Consider the following 6,874-nt stretch of genomic DNA (forward strand, 5'->3'; position numbering starts at 1 on the left):
TGGATAGATGGATGGATGGATGGATGGATGGATGGATAGATGGATGGATGGATGGATGGATGGATGGATAGATGGATGGTTGTGTTGATGGATGGATGGATGGATGGATGGATGAATGGATGGATGGATTGATGGTTGGGTTGATGGGTGGATGGATGGATGGATGGATGGATGGATGGATTGATGGATGGATGGATTGATGGTTGGGTTGATGGGTGGATGGATGGATGGATGGATGGATGGATGGAGGATGGATGGATGGATTGATGGTTGGGTTGATGGGTGGATGGATGGATGGATGCCGGGCCTTAGCTATCTGCTCCTCTCCACCTCAGAATGATTGGGTCTACCTCCTGGGTTTGGATAAAGAGTGTGTATCAGGGGTATGAGTGGAATGTGGCGTCCTTGTATGTCTTTGATTGAGTGTGGGTGAGGATAAGGGTTTGATGGTGCGATGGATGGAAACAAACACTGCCAAACACTGATGGATCTCAGTCTGAGAATCTCTCAGACTGAAGAAGTCTTTTGGAGGAGAGACGAAACGTTTCATTAAAGAAGAACCCGTCCAGAGGACCTAAACAATTTTTTCTTTTTTATATATTTAGTATTTTCAGCTTTTTATTGCTTAACTCAGTGAAAAAGATCTTTCAGCATCTTTGTAATAATGTAGCTTTGTCAGCCACTTTCAGGCTATTTTACAAGTTGCAACTTTTTTGTCACTTTTCTTGTTATTCTACTGATTTGAGCTTTTTTACCATCTCTCTGCTAAATTCAAGTTGTTTGCTACTTTCTGCTTTTGTTTTCCTACTTTCAGCAAAAGTCAGCTGATCAAATGAACCTCAGAACAGTTTTTCTAACAAACATTTTCAGCTTCTTCAGCAGATTTCAGGAAAATCTTTCAGCATGCAGGAAATGCAAATTCTTTAGTTTTAGTCATTGAACTTTTCTATCAAAACAAAAAATACAGATTTTTCAGCCACAGTGTCATCTGACAAAACCTACACTTATGCAGAATATAGACGATGGCTGCGCTTTTTTCAGCTATGCTTACATGAATTKGGCCAGTACGAAAAGTTGAAATTGCCACTGTGTTTTAGAAGATTTTTTAATGCTACTTTTGTATTCTCCTCTGCAGACTGCAAAGATTTAGACTCACTCTGTGGTTGGAGCAGACTGTTGTGGAAAACATAGAGAGCCTGGAGTGTAGGCCCAACTTGGCATAAGCCCTCAATTTTGATGATTACTGCATTAGCCTTCATTTTTTATAGTTAGCTTTAAAATACAAAGTAAAGGCATGCTTTTCGTCAACAGGTCCTCAAAATAAAAGGAGCCCACAGACGAGCCTGATTAAGCATCGCACACACAGCAGACCCTAACTCGAGAGGAAAACTCTGACTCTTTACTGCACGAAGCAGCTAAAAGTCCCTCAGAGGGACGTTGACGCTTGAAGAGAACGCCACTTAATGTCTCCAGAATGAYATGTAGTTTGAATTAATCATTTAAAACAACTTCATGAAGTCCAAGTTCACAGAAAATACTGATGCCACTCATGGACATGCTCATTAGCTCTTTTTGTGCAACAAAAACAAACAGAAAAAATAACAGACAAAAAAATGTTCAAAAGGGACATATGCAAAATCCACTTTTTTAGCTGTTAAATGCATTTTTGTTGTGTTCTTGGAGTCAACAAGAYTGCAGAAAACTTAAATTTAGTCTCTCCCGATGCTGCGTACATTTCTTAATATTCTGTTTGGGTCGTATTTTTCAGTCTGTTCAGTTTTCTCTATTCTCTGTTACATTTTCTGAACTATTACGTCAAAGTATGGGTGTGGAGCACCTCATTTGGCTTTAAAGAGACAGCCTCAAAACGAGTTGCTCTGAGACACACCTCAGAAAAGGGGTGAAAGAGGGCATTGTGCAGTTARAATAAGGAGGAATTCAAARCAAAACATTMCAATTTCACTCTATGRAGACCCCAAATGAATGATTTAACTGTGAAAAGGAAGGATTTATAAGTATATGTCTCCTTTAAATCCATGTTCATTACAAATGAAGACTTTCTGAGGTGCTCCAAATAAACCTGTTTTTTTTGTTCCTGTAGTCTGTTCATTGTTCTGCTTTCTCAGTGGCGATGTTGCTGTGTGCGTGCCACTGAGTGTTTGCCTCAGATGGAGTTTGAAGTTGCTGCTTGCTGTGTTTATAAACCCACATACTGTGGCCGAWGCCTGGTGCATAATGTCAAAGACCTGCCTTTTCTTAGAGCTCTTCAACTTCAATCTAGAATCTGAGCCCAGATCGTCAGCAGAGCACCTGCCACGTCAGCCCTTCATCAACATCACAACGCCCACTCCATCAGCAGCTCCAGACGTGGCCAACATGAAGCAGGACATGTCGCTCCCCAGCAGCAAGAACTCCGCTAAACATGGGTGGACATAACAAACACACAAGTTCATGTTATTCCTGTTWCTTGAAATAGCAATCAAAGCTGATTTAATTAAAATACTCTGTATAAATGTGGTTTGTAGAGAAACACTGACAGGGTCCAGATACTTTCCCTTTTTTTTTTTTTGAGCAAACCAAAAGTACAAGGCATTCTGGGAAACGGTCATGGCGAGGATGTAAACCAGACTTCAGCCGCCTGTGTGTCCTGGTGTTGTGCGAATGTCGATCGGAAACAATCATGCATGCATGAGAAATCTGCGGACTCGCTTAAAATAGTCGTGTATTTGTTCTTGTCCAGGTCTGCACTTGTTTGTTTAAACACTGATTTGGCTCATGCGGTTTGGCTACATTTCGTTTTTAGAAATTGCATTTCCAAGTCTGTATTTGGGCCTTTTTTTTTTCTGAACAGGTCTTTCTCATCTCACTGCTTTTTTATACTTTAAACAAAGATCATTTATTGCAGGGTTCATTTTTTAAAATCATAATTATTACAAACATATTGCAAATGATTAAAATAGGCAGAATTTCTTTGTTGAAAACTTGATCTCGCCCAACTTTCATGGCGGTCGGACTGTTTGCTGTTTGTGGCTGATAACATCTGCACGGTCAGGCTGCGTCGAAATGTGTTTCCAGTTTCTTTTATTTTGTTGAAACATAACTTTTTTTGTTTGTTTGTCTTTTGAAGGGGCGAGATTTCACCCGAGATAAAAACCAAAACTCCTTTAAAACATTAAGAAACACTGACCTACACCAGATTCTTGGTCAGAGAGTTGCAGGTTTGCTACATGTTGCCTAATCCAAAAGAAAACCCGTTTGAACAAATTAATTCAACTTTAGCAAAACAAACAAAAAAATCTATATAATTTTTTTGCCCTTTTTATGCCAGATAATCTGATCTCTAAAGAAAATACGGTAAAAAAATCTGTTTAACACTTTGATTTTAAAGGTTGTTTATTCTTATTCTTATTTATATATTTATTCTTATTCATATTATTCTTTTTATTTTTAATCGTATTTTTTATTGTTATTCAACTTAGAAAACATAATTATGTAATAATTGTTCAAAAATATTTATTTGAAACTAATACATATACAATTAAACAGAGTCACATTTTAATATAAATATATTAATATCATTTATATTAAGAGAAATTGCAGTAATTGTCTACATCTATTGACTGAACTTGAAATCTGAACACCTTGATTTTCTACCACCTCTGCAACATCTGCCCAGAACAAAGGACAGATGTTGATCCAAATAAAGTTTTTGAGGTGAGCTCTCTGTTGGAGGTTTTAACCCTCAGCTGGTTTCCCATGATGCCCTCCGGGTCGGACCCCGTTGGGCAGAAGTGTTGGATCTGCTTTGGTTTCAGGGCAGCAGATGAAATCAGCTTTTAAGTTGGGGTTCTGTCACTGAGAGGACCGGCTCACCGCTGACCCAGTACTGRGGTTTGCAGTACAGAACAGAAACACAGATCTCACGTTTCATTGATTGTTTACATTTTATTTATCTAATATTTCACTGTTTTTTATTGTTTAATTAAAAACATGCATGCAATTTATCAGATATTTTTGAATACCCTCCTCATCAGTGAAATATCAGAATATGTTGTGTAGGTTTAGGAGTTATTATGTGTAAAATAACTTTCTCCACCTGGTGATTCACTTGTATTGATAACATTTACTTTTTAACCTGACACCTCATTTAGCTGTCAAAAAAAAAGCTTAAACATTTTTTTCGTGTTTTATCAATAATTTTAAACAGTGCATTAAGAAATCGGCTAAAACTTTCCCTGAGCTGTGAGACGTGGGGAGCAGATCTGAAGCTACACATCATTTTCAGAACGTCTCCTTTCATCATTAGTGTATCTTCAAAATGATCCTGTGAAAMAAATTCTGTGTGATTTTCTGACGTGGATTAAAGACTTAGTTTTTTTAAACATCCAAACATAAAAAAACATTTGTAACTGCAAAGACAAACCTGGGGAGACACACCTGAATAAAAATTCATGTTTTTTTWATATTCTGTTAATTTAGTCCAACTAAAGCTGGTCTGGGTAATTTGAACCTCAAGAATTATTTAATTTGACCCAAAGGATTTAATCTGTTGGCTTCCTGCATGTTAACTGACATTTTATAGACGTAATATTATAAATTCTTACATTTTTATATGTGAACTGAATCAGAATGAAGGGCATATTTGTGACCAGATATCACTGTGTATTTGTTACTTATGGAAACAGCTGAAGTGAGTAAAAATAGATCCAATTTGAACCTTTCAGTTGAGCGAATATGTTTTTAAAGCTGCTTGTGTTTGAATGAAGAGCTCTGTCTTTATGATGCTCCACCCACCTGCCTGATCTTGATATTTACTTTTGACAGTTGTCTTATTCAATCACCCTCTTTTCTTTCACGTTTAGCTGATTTGTTTTAATATTTAACATCTTCAAGATTCTGCTCTTGTTTGATTCCATCATATTTTTACTCAGACTACAGCCAGCCTAATATCAGTCAATCATCGAAATCAAGCTTCCACATGGTTTGTTGTGATTCAGTTGAGTGCTTTGTTTACATTAAGTGTGGACCTGCATTTCAGAATTGTCTTAAATAGATTGGGACAACTACTGGGGTAAACACTTTGAAACTTTACCAAGTGAAATATTTCAGGATGACACATTTATGTTTAAAATTTGCATTAACTGACTATTCTTCTTTAACTTTATGTGTCTGTGTGTGTAAGAGTCGTATTGGTCTTATTCTCAGATGGAAATTCTAAATAGAAGTGTCCCATCAGCTCAAACTGAGGATTAAATTCCAAAGTGGTGAAAAAATGGGCAACTAAAGCAGATTCAAATGTTTGCATCAATTATGTTTTGTGAAAATTTGATGAATAAATATTTTTATTTTAGTCATTATGCTGATGAGTCATTTAAATGATATGGAAACCCATTTCCACCACCCTGATTAAAATAAATCATAACTTGTATCCCATAATTTTGACTTAGCTATCTTGTAATAATGAATTAAAATCTCATAATTATGACTTACAATCTTATAATTAATAATAAGATAATATTTCACAATAATGATTTACGATCTCATAACTATGACTGGCTATCTCCTAATAATGAGATACTAAGTCATAAGTCATAATTAGGAGATAAACATTTTTTTTTGTTTGTTTGTTTTTTCTTCAGAGTGCCAGATATGAGCTTCCATAAAATGAAATATCTGATATATAATTTTGTTTTTATTTTTCAGTATTAACAAAAATCATGATTCTGTGCAGAAAAACCTTCAATTTATAATGTTTCCTTTGAGCTAGCAAAGATTTATTTCTTCCCAGCTGGTAAATCTTAAAATTCAAACACTGTTTGAGGTTTGTTCTTTGAAATGGCATGAAAATCCCTCTTCCTTTCTAAACCTTAAACTGGYATTCAGTCCAAATATTAGCAAGTCATCCTGATTAGGAAGAGAAGTGAAAGCGTGACTCTGGAACCGGTCATGCTATCAGGATGACCCAGGTGTCAAAATGTAGCTTAAAAGGAAGGAATCCGAAAARGTGCTTCATTTTGATAAACTCTTTAAGAAAATGTATTTTCTTAACTCTCAGTTTGATGTAATATAGGTAACATATGCAWAATACTAAAAGTCTTCTAAAAGCAGTGTATAGTAGACCACAGCTGGTGTATTTTTTGATGGATTTCATGGCCAAYAAGGATCCCCTTGCTCTTCTCCAGCTGCTGTTTCACCTTTCTGAGTTATTGCCTGAAAGCAGCCTGCTCTGCGGAGCCGCAGGGATTACAGAGCAGAAGGTTTGCAAACAAATTCACTGCAACTTTCTGTGGCTTTGCCAAAATCACCACCAGCATGATCTTGTAAAGAGGCTGCAGTGCGTTGGGTCTCAAATCTGAATATCTAACTGCGCCGCAAACAGACCCAACTTTGAACTCTCTCCAATTTTAAGTTGAATCKCAACTGTGTGATGGTAAATGTTCTTTGGCTTTGATAATGATAATTGTGGCAGTTAAGTGAAGATGCTTGCTGCTGTCTGTTTCCAAAACATGTGGGTCATGAATTATTAATGGGGCCCAACTAATTGACGGGAGGCTGTAAGTGGAAAAAAACAGTCATATGCTTTGCAAATCTTTGCAATTACCTCTGTGTTTCCGGTTTAAAACCAAACTAAAATCTAGAGAAATACTAAGGTTAAGAAAGATCAGAGAGGGGAAAGTGTACACTTAATGCTGCTCAGCCAGAGGAGCAGAAATCCTTGTGCCTGGACTGAACTACAGTGGTGTGGGGCTGAAGTGTTTGTGGGGTTCTGGTGGTTTTTCAGCCAATAAATCCTCTGCACAAATTTAATCCAGTCAGATGTGCAGCAGGAGAGGAGCACTGAGGGATGTACAGCCATTACTCACCAGCCCACATC

At 36.9% G+C, this 6,874-nt stretch overlaps 1 long non-coding RNA gene across 1 annotated transcript in view; it reads left to right on the plus strand.

The window, feature by feature from the left end:
- The window catches only part of LOC106530807 (uncharacterized), a 12,751-nt gene extending 10,341 nt beyond the window's left edge, over positions 1–2,410 (plus strand). The window contains exon 3 of the long non-coding RNA XR_001311835.1: positions 2,282–2,410. This is a non-coding gene — a long non-coding RNA (uncharacterized LOC106530807). The remainder of the gene's footprint in view (positions 1–2,281) is intronic.
- The last annotated feature ends 4,464 nt before the right edge of the window (positions 2,411–6,874 follow it).

This window comes from Austrofundulus limnaeus, unplaced genomic scaffold, assembly GCF_001266775.1.
Source record: "Austrofundulus limnaeus strain Quisiro unplaced genomic scaffold, Austrofundulus_limnaeus-1.0 Scaffold5, whole genome shotgun sequence".
Taxonomy (NCBI): Eukaryota; Metazoa; Chordata; class Actinopteri; order Cyprinodontiformes; family Rivulidae; genus Austrofundulus; species Austrofundulus limnaeus.